Genomic DNA, 14,461 nt, shown 5'->3' with positions numbered 1-14,461 from the left:
AAGGTGAAGTTCTGGATCAAGATGGGCTCTTCTCACTCCCTTCCAGTTCAATCATGTAAGAGATGCAGCTCAAGACGTTCAAAAGGAGGGGCGATACTTCATAACATGTTTAACCCAATCTAACTCCAATGCTCCCTGCAACAGGATAATGCTTCTCGCTCCCTGCCCACACATTCCTGCTCGCTCCCTTGCACTGGATTTTGGGATAGTACAAGTGTACGTACATTTGAGTTGAATCATCTCACCGATCTGATGGAAAACATTTCCTTTTGTGGTTACATGACCGTACAACTACATTCAGTGTAAGGGGAACAATGTGAATATTTAGCTGGCTTTTATGGTGGGGGGCAAAGGAAAAAACCCCTATAACACAGATGGTCCCTCCCTGTAGCAACTCATATCAAAGCCTCTTCAAGGTATCCTTCTAAGTCTTTGTCTCCTAAACTCAAAGTCTAAAGTTGTATCACAAAGAAAAAACATGCTGTGGATTTCTCTCCTCCCTCTTATTTGATTTATCAAAAAGAAGCAGAGGCTTGCTTATGTCATATATGTTTTAGCTTGGTTTAATGGTAGTTAATAGTAGTTAATATCTGAGAACAAGCAAGGTGCCAGCATCCGCAACACATCAGCACAGATTTTAGACAAATACTTTACAGACTTAAATCTCCCCTTGCTGATGCAGCTTTGTCTTGGATTCAGTTTCTTTTATTTTGCCGATGAGTAAAGCAGAGTTTTCAGTTATTCCAAACAATATAGGGGCCAAGTTTAACTTCACAGGAGAAAATAAATAATAAATTAATCTGTGTGATACCAGTATTTGCCATACTAAGGAGACACGCACACAATGCTCAGGTCTGGTACTAGTGCCAGGTTTCATGGAAAGCCAATCGCAAAATGTCTCATGGTCTCAGTTTTGCAAATGACAAAAGGAAGTACTATTATCCATACTTTAGAGAAGAGACATTATCTAAGCAGACTCATTAGCTTCAGACACCTTCACTAACTTCAGATGGCAATCAAACACCCAGGCAGACACATGCACCCCCCCAAGGCCCACACAGACTGTTCTCGCAGTTAGGGGTGCCTCACCTATAGGTTACAGGCAGTTTGCGGCCAGAGCAAGAGATCTGAACCCTCTGCCTACCTTCAGCAGCCTTCTTTCCTGAAGGTGAGGAACAATGAAGCATATGCCACCTGAACTATTCTGAGGACAGCAGCCACCCAACTCTGCAGAGTCCCTCAAGCCTTCTCCACTGCATGGCCTAGAGTCACTCATGAGACGACTGCAGTCATCCAAGGACTCCTGGGTAAGTGGCAATGAAAGCAGGCTGTAGCCACCAAGAAGTGCCCTAGGCTCACTGCCAAGTACACCACTGCCCCCCAAGAAAACCCAACACAGACTCAGATGTGCAAGTACACCTGGGAGGGAGTGACAGCCACAAAACCCAACACCAAACAAACAAACAAACCCCAAACAAACAAAAAACCCCATACCACACATTCTGTGGCCAGGACACAAGAGAAGGAGCCAGGCACCAGATGGGGAGAGTCCAAACCCAGTTGATATTGCTCCACATATTCATCCACATGCCCTAAAGGAAACGGCAATATAGCCAGCATTTTCCCATATACAAGTGAATGTGAGAAAAAATACTTTGTGGCAAGTAGCATTTCAAAGGCAACATTTTTAAAGAGGAAGCTAAGGGCTTGAAAAACAGACACTTTATAGCCCAGATACAGCTTAATGTTTGTCATCAGACTAACCCAAAGTAAAGGGTTATTGCTAAACATTGACACTATCCACAAAGACAGAAGAATCCCAGAAGATTCAAAGAAATATAAAGCAGAAAACTATTTGAAGGCTTAAATATTACTCATCTTTCCTCTGCTAAACAAAGGCATGTGTTCAACTGTTTTAGTTGGCTTATAAAATTCAGAGTCCTTCCAATTACTGTAAAACACAGTGCACAATCCACACAACAGCTTGAGGGAGACCAATTCATCCAAGCAGACCCTTTGGTATCCTCCAACACCACCCATTATAGCTCAAACAGCAGTGAAACATTCAGGCCAGTCTTGAAGACTCAGCCAGAGTACTCTTTAAACATCTGCAATGGGTGAGAGAATTACTGCAGACTGCACCACAATGCTGATGTTCCCGCTCTTTATAAGCGGTCTTGTACGGGAACACTGACAATCCTTCATGACTCACTAGTAAAGCTGTTTTCCAAAATAAAAAGGAGAACAAACATTTAAAATTATTATGTATTACACAGTGAGAAAGCTGACTGCTTTTAGCACTGTTGACTCACGCCCAAGTTGTAAGCAGCTTGCATGTCCATCTTTCCAACAATGCCTTGCTGTGGCTCCTGGGACTGTGGTCAGCCCTCACAACCTGCAGTGCTGAAGACTAAGGCAGATGGCCACTTACAATTCTGGAGCTGGGCCACAGGTGAAGGATAAATACTGACCTCAAGATCACGCTGACAGAAGTTGGACTTTCCCTTAACAACCCCAAAGCAGTCAGGAGCAAAGCACAAGAATACAAAATACCAGCAATACCAGGCAAGAGGACTACAGCAATTGGCCAAAGAGTACCTGGTGACTGCTTCTTGTGAGCTAGATTTGTTAGCAAAGAGAAGCAGCAGCTCACAGACATGCTGAAAAGCATGGTGTTTTCCAGTCATGCTGGATTGGGTGATCCAACTTCTACAGAAGAAAACCCAGTCTAAGATAAAAAAGCAAAACAAAAAAAACCCCACCACCCCAAAACACACCTCCCACTGTGCTATGAGATCAGCTTTCCAGCACAAAAACTGACCCACAGGCCTGAAACATGTCTATCTAGTCAGCAGAAAATGGAGATGACCCCTGGGACCTGGGCAGAGAACACAACTCTCCAAAAACCCGCAGCAACGTTTAGTATGTAACAGAAACATTTGGCCAGCATGGTATCCAGGAAGCTACAAACCTTCCTAGCCTACTTGAGGACACTGCTTTGAACCCTGAGGCTTCCCTTGCATCTTGTCCAATGCTTGAGCTATTACCTAATACAGCCCTTTTTGGACACGTTGCGCTCACCAAGGCAAGCCTGGCTTTTCAGATCAAGGCCAGATGACAGAATACAAGCTGTATGCATGCATCAGAAGGGGAACAAGCCTTAGGAAAAGCTGCTGAAGAATGCCAACTGAGGAAGAGAATGTCAACAGGGAGGCTGGTGGAGGAAGTGCAATAAACAAGGCCAGTGAAGGGACAGTAGCCACTAATAGGTGTGCTCCACCCTATGCCATGAGCTATATAAAAGCATGCTTCCTTCACCAGTACTCTTTGTGCCCTGTTGTTGATGCAGGAACGCAACAACTTCTAAAGTGTGCCAAGGAAACAGCCTAATCTATTTTAAGATAGAACTTGATTGAGCTTACAGAAGGACCACATGGAAAATAAAATAAAGCTTGTAATGAGTCCCTAGGCATACCCTGTGTTTCTGTCTCCTAGAGATCTGAAAGTAGTATGGCACAAATAATCTTCCACCACACTAATCACAAAGCTTCAGCACTTCTGCCAGTAGCCTGTGAGGCCAAGAATTTTCTCTTCTTCCTAAGGTTTGGCTTCCACTCCTTTCTTTTCAGCTCTTTCTGAAGAAAGAGAGGCTGAGCTACGGCTAGAATGCCTAAACTACTCATTAAAACCAGTGCCTAGATCTGGGGTTAAGAAGGCTGTTTTCTTAGAGGCCAATAGGAATTGCAAAGGACCTTCTGCTGTCACCTACGCGCAAAGCATAGGGATGAGGGAGGGATGAGGTACGTGAACTACTTGCTAGGGATCTAGACCCAGGACACAGAGAATACCCGTCTTCTCACACTGACATACTACAGTGGTAGCTCTTTTTTTTTAAACCAAGCCTTAGCACACAACAGTGCATAGGGAACACCTATCACATTTAGCAACGTATGGAGCAGGTGCTCTGCAACATTTTGGGAACATCTCATGCAGCTGTCTGCAAGTGAATGTAACCAAAGCCGGGGCTCAAATGGCCTCTTCCAGCTTGTATTCCTGTTCGGCCTGATGCTGGAAAAGCTGCCGCTACTGTGACAACATCAGGCTGGAGAGCAGGAGAGGACTGCACATAACAGGGGTGATATACGCTGATTTAATTCCCTTGCTGCTCTTTTCTCTGGGATTCCCCTTCTTCACTGGAGAAATGCAGCACATTGGCAGGAGAGTACAGGCTGCCTGGGGACCTGCCAGTCCTTGTCACCACTATCAGCATTACTGCAAAGGGGAGGCTGGAGGAGGGTCCAGCCCTGGTCCAGTCAACACTCTTTCCTCTCTAGTAGACAGGGAGGATGAAGAAGAGGGAGCTGAGCTGCTGAATCCTGCTGCACCTTGCCACCAATACACATACCTCAGTAATAAAGGGCACCTTCCTTCCCTTTCAGAGGCACTGGCTTCAGTCCAAGCCTGAGAGTTTCCATAGCAGCAAGACCTGATTGAATATGTACATTAACAAAAGGTTGCTTTATCAGTACCAGCCCAGAAGATTTTCTTCCAAGCTATGCCTATGGAAAGCAGGGTCATCCAATATCAGCTTCACATTTTATGGGAGAGATGAGAATATGACACATGATTTCTAGGGAAGATCAGTGCTTGTGAGGCCTCATTGCTCAGCTTTCCATGAGCTAGTTTCTGGCTTCTCTTCATCTCATTTACAAAGAGGAAAAAAGTCTCTGCTGATACAAGTTATTTTTAAGCTATTTCAACACAACTGCTGCCGTTCAGCGCAGGTCTCAGATCCAACGGTCAGAGATAGTTATAAAGGAACTTACTTTCAACAGACACAAACCATAAGGAATCAACCTAACCCACCAAGAAAAGACATTTCTTGAATTCACACTAGTGAAGGGCTCAGAAAACTCAATCAGCTCATCAGTAGAAAACTGTAGTCCTTGCATTCATAGTTGGGGGGGAAAGGAAAAAATTAATATCAATCTACTGAAAAGGTTTGGCTCAAAGACTAACTTGAAAAGAATTTGTAACTCAACTTACAGACTGAATAAGCAGAGGGAATAATTTCACTTCCTGCCTCAAAAATCCTATCTTTAAAGTTTTTGTTAATGCTGGTAATAAAGCATACCTGTTCTTCAGTCACAGACCTTGGCCTCCTCCCCAACAGTGAGGCTTAAATAAGCCAGCAACATCCCTAAGGAAGTCCTGAAGGACTGCATGATCATCAGGTAACTCCACCCAAATGCCTTCCCCAGTAGGAAGATGACAGAACAACTATGCTGAGTTCAGCATGAGAAGGAGTATGTTCAGAAACACTGCACTTTCATGTCAGCTTGGGTACCAAATTCTACAACCTCAACAGCATCAGAAGGTGGGACAGATGAGCGCATAAACGCACCACGCTAATCTACTGACACTAAGAGCATGAGTCAGAGCTGGTGATGCTTGTGCTGAACCAGAGGATAAGCACACCACACAGCAAGCTGCTGCTGGCAGCGAAAAAGAAGGTGCAATTTTGTGGTGCACAGAGCTTAGCCAGATGGATGGCACTGGGGAAGACTGCTCAGTACCAGAGGGGCAGCCCCACCAAACAGACAAGAATCCACCACAATCGGGTGAGTGGCGGTCTCAGGTTTGTGCCACAACAGGGGCAAAGAGAACAACTAGCATCTCTTAAGTTCTTATCTCATCTTCTCCTGTTTAAAAATACCCCAGAAGTCCTTGGAGGTATCAAGGCCAGAGCCAAGGAAGTCAGTTTGGCCTGCCTACACCTACAGAGTAGGTACAGGTAGAGTCACACCTACAGAGTAACTGCTGGCCCCGAGCTGTCATCATATATGTGTGTGAGCACCCCTGGAGCTTGAGCTCCCACTTACACCTCCTTACACAAACTTGACAAGTAGAAATGGTTGTGCACCTCAGGCTCCCAGCCAGTACAGACACCCTGCAAGGCTGGTGGGCAGATGGGACAAGATCCTCCCAGCGTGCATAAGAACAAGAGGAAGCCGCCAGCAAAAGTGGCAAAATCCCCCAAAAAAGGGAAGTAGTTGTGCAGCAATAAAATCAGTTTTCAGGCTTGACAGGGTCGTTGACAGGACCTGAAAGTAACAGTCAATGTGCTGCATCTCACACCAGCCACACGCAGAAAGCAAAGCAGAGGCCAAAGTAAGGATTCTGCAACAGGAAGAACAGTCAACTCCACCAACTCAAGGGCAAGGGCACACACACACTCCACTTTTGGACCATACGTGGGCTGCCAAAGAAGAGAAAGAAGGGCTGTTTTCTGGCTCTTTGCCCTCCACCATCTCATAAGGAATCCTCAGAAGGGAAAAACAAGAGGAAAAACCAAAACCTACCCAGAAAAGCAAAGTATAAAATCTATTTGAAATTAAAAGCCAAGCAAAAAAATTTCATCTACCTGCACTTCATGATTGTTTTCTGCTTTCAGAGTGTGTAAACACATTTAATTAAGGAAGAAAACCTATATGAGTGAACAGCTAGGCCTCCAGCTCTCTCACAGGGAAGCAACAGTCAAAACACATACATCGAAAGTTTGGTCTGCACAAGGAAAAAGTGCATGTTGATACTTTATTCATCCACCATGTTCTCTCTAGTTCAGTAAAACTGGGGTGGAGAAAACTGGTTGTTTTGGTTGCTCTTTAAAGTGTTCCTCTGCAATGAAACCAACTCCATTCAAAGCCATTTTGCCTGGCTTCAGAAAAAAATCCAATATCATGTTCAGATTTCTTTTGGCACTGATTGAGCTAAATCAGTTTCCAGTTCCTTCTTCAGTTATTTCCTCAGACCATGGTTACAAAAGCAATCCTTTGACAGCTGTGCCAGCATGAGCAGCACCCTCCCACTCAACTCTGCTGTGCTGGTACAACTGTTTGCAGCCTCACCATGAATCAAATTAGGGAACTGATCAGTTACAAATAAACCGGTGTTTTGTTTTGGTTGTTTTTTTTTAAGGATTACTTTTCAACCCAGGTCAGATCCCCAATCTGTTGTGCAGCTGTACACACAGTTGTATCAGCACAGGGTGCCTGAATGGCTGATCGTTATCCTCATGCTTAAAGCCAACATTTGCATTCCCAGCTCACCTCTTATTTCATGGCTGCTGTAGAACAGGATTACTTAAACTGAACACGTAGGGTACTTTATTGCTGCAGCTTGTAACCGCTTGGAGGGTCTCTTTAATGAGACAAAATGAGGTCACACTGATGAGTATCCTACAAGTAAGGCAGGGCTACTGAGCTCCCTTGAGCTATTTGCTTGTCTTAAATTATATGTCATTTTTGCAGTCTGCACACTGAAGTAACTACAAAAACATGCCTAACAGTCACTGATGTGAATTAACAGCTTTGGGCCAAGTTCTGAAACAAAACTTTCCTAGAAATTGCATAACCATTAACTCTTGGTGATCTTCTATTCAAAAAACTTAAGCCTATGTGATGTGCAGACTCCCACTGATTTGAAGACACTGACATTCAAGGAGTGGGGAGTCTATCTGCAGTCTTGGCAACTGTTCAACTGCAGCTGAATTTTGGTTTTAACATGGAAATAGAAAAAGATAGATGGAAAACCAAAGCAAGCACTAAGCAATGATAAAATAATGGTACGTTTTAGAAATGACCATGAGTGAAACAGACTGAAGGTTCTTTTCCCAAATTACCAGCTCAAATACTGTTTGAAACAAATCAACTGAAACTGCTTCCTATGTGATGGCTGCCAAGCAACCTACTGGAAAGGACTGGGTTCTCAGATCTCTGCTTTCAGCTGGTGACAAGTATCCACATCAGACACACCATTATGTAAGGCCTTCTCATTGAAGACAAGGCATAAAAGATTGAGTAACCAATAAGATTTGATTTCTAGAACAGGGTAGGAGGCATGTTAATGAAACAGCTTCAGGAAACAATATTTCTGCAGTTTCTTTTGTGTCTGCTCTAGAAGGCAAGGATCACAGTCTCTAAGCTGTTCAGCAGCTTTGTTCTGTAGATGTTGTCAAATCAATCCACACAACACAGAAAATTAAAAAAATTAATATTTGGCAAATCTTACTCTTTGTTCCTTAACAGGCACCTCAAAGTTTAGTTCCATGACAGCTTAAATAAATCTAAATCAGCACTCTTCAAACCCATTCTCTCTCCTGAGTGAGCACTGGCACTTACCTGATCCTGCTCAGAAACCAGCCTGACAAAAAATTAACCTAGAAAAAAAAGTTGGTTTTGCCAAAGTGGCTTCCTGAACTGGTTTAGTGCCAGTGCCCAACGACAGTAGAAGAGAATCATCCAGCAGGGGAAGGGCAGAAGAGTAGCAGTGCCGACCATGAGCTCAGAGAACAGTCTTACCCTGACTTTAGAGACATATGAGTTGCTGCTCCCAGCAGAGAGATCGTTCAACTTTTTCACCCCTGTCCTGACATCATCTTTACACCAGCAACAGCATTCTTGCAGACAGCTACATTAAGTACACAGTCTGGTAGGAAACTAAAACAGCAATATATAAAATAATACACCTTTAGTTTACCGCTGGATCAGGTCCCTAAGGTCTGACCACAAGGTTCAATTCCCCTAGCATCAAAAGAAGGGAGAAAGTGGGAACCTGTAACTGAAGGCAAGGAAAGGCAGAGGTTCAACTTCAAGCAACTGTGAAGCTGCACTCTTACTCAACATAGACAAAAATATCACAACAGGACTAAGTAATATTTATACAAAAACACTTTTGTACAGAAGAGTCATATTGTACATTAGGAGTTGTGGAAAAGTAAAGCATGAAGAATGAGATTGCTGATTTTTTTAAAACGCCCTATTTCCTCAAAAATAGATCTTTATTTGTTGCCAGCATTATTTTCAGAGCTAAAGAGCTACTAAAAAAATACATAGGGAAGAGTGAGAACAAACAGCAGCAGCATGTGAAAGCAGTACCGGGGAGCAAAGCAAAAGCAAAGTACCAGGAACAGTGATAACAACAACACTGATTCATGAACAACAAAGTATTCTTAGAAACTGCTACCTGGGTTATGTCCAAGGCTCTCTTTACCTTGGTTAAACTGCTAAGTCACTTCAGAAAGCTGACCACTTCTACACAACCAAGTTTTTTTCTGAAGCAAGAGCTGATCAACCTACAGGGCTTTATGTAGGAAGCCACTGTAACAGTTACTGTGAAATGATCCTGTAATCAAACTGGTTACAGCAGTAACATACAACTTAACTGCAGGTACTACCCAGAGTAGCTATCAATTCATATACCAGAGCTCCCTGTGTGCTGTCATACTCAGAAAGGTGAAAGGCTCACCAGATACGTTGTAGTGACACTAAAGGTGACATGAAGCTGGAATTAGTTATTTGTCCCCTGCCTCATCGTAAGAGGGGTCTTATGCCTCACAGCTACAAAAGTTGCATGTACATACCCCTCATCTGCTGGAGACCAAACACTTTACCATTTACTGTCCGCTGCAATACCTTAATGGTAGTGACACTATAAGGTCTTCTCAGAAGAGTTTTACTTATTCATAAGGTACATTTCATTACTTCAGTCTGACACTCACTTCCTCATGATTCAGCATCTGTTTTAGCTAGCTCTTGTCACTGCATGCAACGCCTAACTCTGGATACAGCATTGATCAAATGATTAATTCCTGGAAGCCCTAGGCTTGACTCAGAGATGTCGCAAATTCAATTTCTGCTTGTCATCTTGCTGCTACTTGGACAACCACACAGTCAAAGAACAGTCTGGGCTACTTCCATACACAATTCACTCTTCAAAAAGTCAAAGTTAAAGCTGTGGCTGCCTCTTGAATAAACAGCAAGTTTCCAGCACTACTGTATTTGGACAATATTGCAAAACAAAAAAGAAAAAAATAAGGTCTTTTCAAAGACAACAGTATATGTTCATGAACAAATGCTACAACATCTCTGTTCCAACAAATCACTAGAATATCACAAACCAGAAGCAAGAAGTTTATCTTAATAAATTCTTGACTACCGACACTTAGTCGTTAATATTGGAAGTATTTCTCTTTGAATATCAAAAACACATAAAATGACTTTAAAATACTAAGAAAATTCAGTAAAGCCATGATTTTGGATGGCATTTAGACACCTGGATTTCTCACAACTCTCCAGTACAAGTTAAATATGGGTGCAACAAAATAAGGCAAAGGTAAAACTGCGGTGAAGCTGCAGAGTGCTAAACAGAACCACATGGTCCCATTTAGATCACAGAATGCTGTAGGTGTCTCATGAGTAATAGACTAGTATCTGTACAGAGTAACACTTCATAACAGTCACATAAGATTATCAACCGGTATACACACGGCTGTCTTCTGGCAGGTAGTCTCTGCTTGTGCAAACCTGAGGCAGGAGGAGTTTTACAGAGGTCAAGACTCTTGCAGGATTCATCTAGATCTATTTTCTGCTGCAAGATGAAATATGAAAGAGTGAGAGAAATTGATCAAAGAGGCAGAGCTTTCCACAGGGATTGTTTCTCACCCCATAAAAGGTGACCTCCCAAAGCCTCTCTGACTCTCCTCTCCTTTAAGAGGATTATGAATCCTACCCTTGGAAGACTTCTGCTCAGCTACTGGCCCACTGATATTACACATTAACACTGTCTTGTCTAGTCATTCTTATCAGAGAGATATTACAAGAATTTATAAGGTCACTGCTCAAAGATCAGGACTTTAAATGGAACCTCTAGTGCAAACAGGGAAAGCCACAGCTAGTGGTACTTGGTGGGAACTCTGCTTTGTGGCTGCCACATGCTCAGCTGCAGGTCTGCTCAGTGCTTCCCTGCAAATGCCAGTGCACCTTATTTGCACATGCAGGCTACCAACTACCCTTGGAAGGAGACATTTAATCAAGGAACAACTGAAAACCAGAGATCATCACGTGCTATAAAATTAGGGCAAGTCTAATGAATGCAGTTCACTGCTCCACAGCTCATGCACAGACTGTACCAAAGCACAGAGAGTCTCAGCAAGTACTAAGCCCAGGTGTATTTTCAAGAAGTGAGAAGCAGCAATGCACTGCAAGAACACTCTGGCATCTCAAATGGACATCCCAGAGCAGACCACAGCAAATTCCATTACATAAATCTTTGTTTTCACAGACCACAGGAACCAAGAGTTTGAGGACAATTCTTCCCGCATTGTTCTGCTTTTTTGCACCTCCCAGCAAGACACTTTGGACATTTCTGCATGGAGTCTATGAAGCAAGTCCTGAATGATCCCTAGATGACAGTAGCCAGGAAATCATTTCCCTTCCCACTTAACACACAGGTGTGAAGCAATCTATGCTGCCATGTAGGTGAACATGTGCAGTTTTTCCTTCATCAAGTAATCAAAGTTAAAATGCATTATGAGTTCCATAGTTAACAAAACTGCGAAGACTAGACATGAAAAGAAACCTTAAGAGGTGAGAACACATGGCCAGCAAGGACGCAGAATCTCTGTAAATGGAGATTTAGGGTGAGATTAGACACACATACAAGTTAATCCCAATGGATACAGTCAGTTCTGATTTGGGACAAATGGTGAGATGTTTTCAGAAGGACAAAAAAGGTATGATGTTAACAACAGATCTTGTCAGATACACCTGTAACAACACCACGTGGTTTTGGCTGTTCCAGACTATACAGTGCAATAGCTGTACAGAGAAGCCACAGGGTTAACCACAGAAGCACAAAAGCCACATGGAGCTAAATCCATGAAGAATTATTACAAAAGCTGTAACTGCAGAGGAGCTCAAATTACATTCTTTAAGCCATTTTGATAAAATAAGAATGATCCACAGCTTTGCAAGAGACTAACTGAAAGACAAGCAGCTTGTGGCAAACTTGGGGTTTTAGTGTCTGTTCTCAACTTCTGAATTATGCTTTTAAAACAGAAAAAACCAGCTTTGATTAAAAAAAGTCATCACTGCAGATAATTGATTTCCTCAGAAAAATCCACAACTAGGACAACCCAGAACTTCTAATGACTATTTTTAATTCTGCAGTGACAAAAAACCTCAAGACAAATGTTATGTAAGACCATTAACCTCTTTGCTCATAACTGGCACCTTAATTTAGCCTACTACCACACTAGATAGCTTAAACTGAATTCTTAACACCAAAGCATACCACTGGCTGTAGCAAGGCAGTAATAGCAATAATGGAAAGGAAAAAAAATCCCAAAGCAAACATCATGCATTGAATTTTACAATTACAGTTCCTTGGGCACAAGTAGCTATACCTGAGCCTGTCCAGCTCTATTGAAACAGTATTTTTTTACAGATTGGTTATCCCAAAAAGTTTACCAGATGCTCCCTAGTATCTTAGGAACAGTAAGGAAAAAAATCAAAGTACACAGTAGATCTGGAATGACAGAAAACCTCCAGCTCACCTTTTATACTTGAAAGTGGGTCAAACCCAAAAGGGCTATAATGGGCTGAAAAGGAAATTACATTTTGAGCAAATGTTTTTCTTTACAAATTTACTGCTCAGCATCCCATACATATCCTCCATGGCGGTTTAAGTCAGGTATGACCAAAATCTCCAGAACTACCATGATTGTACTTAACTGTAGTTCAGTGGCCATCGCGTATACAGATATGACTGAGTGAAAAACAAAACAAGGTAATCTTGAGAAACATTCATGTCAAACCCCACCCCCCACCCCCAAAAAGCTGGATTAATCTTCTACACTGATAATATGCAAGACCAGTGGATTTCAGGCAGACAGCCTCTTAAATACTGTCTTGGATCCATTCTTATTACATTGTGGCAAATGACATTCAGGAGGAAAAGAAACACTGATTAAGAGCCTACTTTCAGAAGCTATCATTCTGCTGTGTGGAAAGAGCTCTCTATGAATCACGAGTTCATCCTCCTCTGACTCCATTTACTCTTCAGAATTCCCTGATGTGCTTGAATTCATACTCCACCCATCCAGACTGTAATGTCCCAACTTGCATGAGAATACTGTGGGAGACAGCATCAAAACACTCAGTAAACTTAAGCTAAATGGCCTCTAGCACTCTTCCTCATCCACAAATCCAACTATGTTATCACAGAAGACAAGAAGGTGGGTCAGACACAACTTATCTTTGTCAAATCCACACTGACTGTTCCCAGTCACATTCCTTCACATGCCCAGAAAGGTGCACCAAAAGGACCTGACCCACGACTGTCCCTGGAACCAAAGAGAGGTTGACTAGCCTGTAGGTCCCTGGATTATCCTTTGGGCCTATTTTGAAGACAAGTGCAACATTTGCCTTTGCCAAGTGATCAGAGACATCCCAGCACCTCGTGACTTTTCACGGATAGCCAAGACTGGCATCACTATGACACAGCCACCTCATCACCTCTGGGTGTAGCCCATCAAGTCCCATGGACTCACATGGCTCAAATTCTCTCAAGTAATCCCTCACTCTGTTTCCATTTGCTTCTGATTGCCGTTTTCTCTTTGAACCCCACCTCTAAACACAGGAGCCTGGGAGACCTTATGACTGAAGACTTGGGCATAAAAAGCACCAAATACCTCAACCAAGTCTGTGCCAACCATCACACATTCAGCCGCCCCATTCAGCAGAGCCTTTGTTTAGGCTTTTACTGCTGATGTAGAGGTAGAAGCTACATCATTATCAAGGAAGTTGTAATAAGCGCTGTCCTGAGAGAAAGTAGCTATTTCCACCGCTCAAAGACAGAAATGCGGACTAACAAAGCTGAGTTTTTGTCTATATTCCAGGTTGTCAAAGAAACCACAGATCTCCCTGCAGGACGTAAAACCAGCTTGCTGGAGAGTTGCATGACCCCATTTCTAAAACATTTGGCAAAAGCCTCATTCTCACTGTTGGCCAGGTTGAGTGAACTTACCAAACGGAAGTCAGCTTCTGTAAGGAGAAAATCTAGGCCCTCCTGAAAATTCCTAAAAAGGTTTCAGAGAAGCTTCTTTTCAGCTTTAATTACAAAGAAAAATTTAGACGATGGAATAGGGAACTAAGACTCTCACCCAGTTAGACACCAACTAGCCAGACTGCTCTAGGTATAGAAAAGGAGATGCTTTATGATGACTCCATATTATAATGGTTTTCACATGTATAATACCTCAATGTATCATATGAGGGGAATGGCAGGAGAAAACTCAAAGCTTTCTAATTATCCCCAAGAGAAAGGAGAACTGAAGGACACAAAACACTTGCAGCCTAGGTCATTGCTGCAGGCTTCTGGCATTGAGCAGGCACCTCATTGTGCCATGCTCACACTGCCAAAGGGATTGCAGTGCCTGCTGTGCCTGAAAGCTAGCACGGAAGTGTAACACAAAACAAAAGTACATTTTAGCAGACTCCAGAACTCTCAAGTCTCCCCTGCCCCCTTCTGGGAAGAAGGTAGATTTGAAAACTTCAATCTCTTATTTCCAATGATAAAATTGTTTACCTGGGCAAACAACCAAAAGAAAACCAGAAGGAGC

At 42.8% G+C, this 14,461-nt stretch overlaps 1 protein-coding gene across 11 annotated transcripts in view; it reads right to left on the bottom strand.

The window, feature by feature from the left end:
• Positions 1–14,461, bottom strand: part of IP6K1 (inositol hexakisphosphate kinase 1) — a 38,169-nt gene that overhangs the window by 10,656 nt on the left and 13,052 nt on the right. Inside the window, exon 1 of one of the 11 annotated variants that reach the window (XM_075096533.1) lies at positions 12,395–12,434. The exons of the other annotated variants lie outside the window; for them this stretch is intronic. The gene's annotated coding sequence lies outside the window, so the exon portion shown is untranslated. Of the gene's footprint in view, positions 1–12,394; positions 12,435–14,461 lie in introns of those variants that run through there. 11 annotated transcript variants of the gene reach the window in all.

Source organism: Phalacrocorax aristotelis, chromosome 6, assembly GCF_949628215.1.
Source record: "Phalacrocorax aristotelis chromosome 6, bGulAri2.1, whole genome shotgun sequence".
In the NCBI taxonomy this organism is placed as follows: Eukaryota; Metazoa; Chordata; class Aves; order Suliformes; family Phalacrocoracidae; genus Phalacrocorax; species Phalacrocorax aristotelis.
The sequence above is the reverse complement of the archived record's forward strand: the minus strand, read 5'-3'. Positions and strand labels throughout refer to the sequence as shown.